Raw genomic sequence first — 1,197 nt, forward strand, 5'->3', positions numbered from 1 at the left:
CTGATGCTCAAGTGTTAAAAACATGGGAAACCTTACTTAAGGTAGCCCCCTGGCTTCAAGAGAGTCCCTTGTTCGACTGGGATACATGGGACCGCGTAGAACAACTAGTTCGTAAGGCCCAGGTGAACCGGGGGGAAATCCCCCCCCTTGGGGTCTTTCCCACCATTTCAGCCTTAAAAGGGGGCTTTCCACCCCGGCCTCACAAGCCTAACGCTAGGGGAGCTCCACCACACCCTCAAAAATCAGACAATATAACCAAAGATCTGTCCGATTCCCCCCCCCCGATGGATCCATGCATGACCCCACTCCTACGTGTCCTCCTCTGTACCCTCCTCTGGATCCTTTTGCCTCTGCCCCCTGGCCTCAGGGCTCTGAGACCCATATCCCAAACCAGCAGGGGCATCTGCCGGAGCGGCTGCGGCCTGCGCCCTCTCCCACTCCACCCTCGCCTCCACAGCCCTTCCTTCCGCCCGCTCCCCCTCAACCTTCTAAGCCTCCCTCAACCAATCCCTTTTGTTCCCCTTCATCCCCGGCACCTCCACCTCCGTACCTCCCTCCTCCCTCAGATTCAGCTGTCTGTAGTTTGTTTCCTGTTAATGTTAACCCGGGAGGGAATCGTCCCGCCGCCTGGTACCCTTGGGAACCCGGCGATCTTAAAGAATTAAAAAAGGCAGTCATGGAGGATGGGCCCAATGCCCCCTGGACAGAGACCATCCTCCAGGGTTTAGCCCACCTTCCCTGTACGGCGGCAGACTGGAGGTCCTTGCCACATGCTGTTTTGCCTGGGAGTCAATACATTAAGTGGAGTGCCCTGTACAAAGAGGAGTGCCAACAAATGGCTGAAAGAAACCACCATGCCAACCCCGTTATTCCTATTACTATGGGAATGCTCACGGGCCAAGATGCCCAATATGCTTCAGGGTTGCAACAGGCCGCTATCCCCGCTCCTTACCAGGACCAAGTATGCGCAGCGGGTTTGGCCGCCTGGAAAAAGTTAGAGGAAGGCCCAACCGAGAGTCCGATCACCGAAGTGCACCAAAAATATAATGAGGACCTGGCCTCGTTCATTGACAGAGTAGAGAGGAGCATTAAAAGGAAAATGCCACCTGGGGACCTCCGGGACCATTTTGTTAAAATGTTAGTGTGGGAAGGCATGACTACTGAACATAAAATGGCCTGTTCCGGCCTTAAGGAGAG

The sequence above is a fragment of the Galeopterus variegatus genome, unplaced genomic scaffold (genome assembly GCF_000696425.1).
Source record: "Galeopterus variegatus unplaced genomic scaffold, G_variegatus-3.0.2 Scaffold9805, whole genome shotgun sequence".
Taxonomy (NCBI): Eukaryota; Metazoa; Chordata; class Mammalia; order Dermoptera; family Cynocephalidae; genus Galeopterus; species Galeopterus variegatus.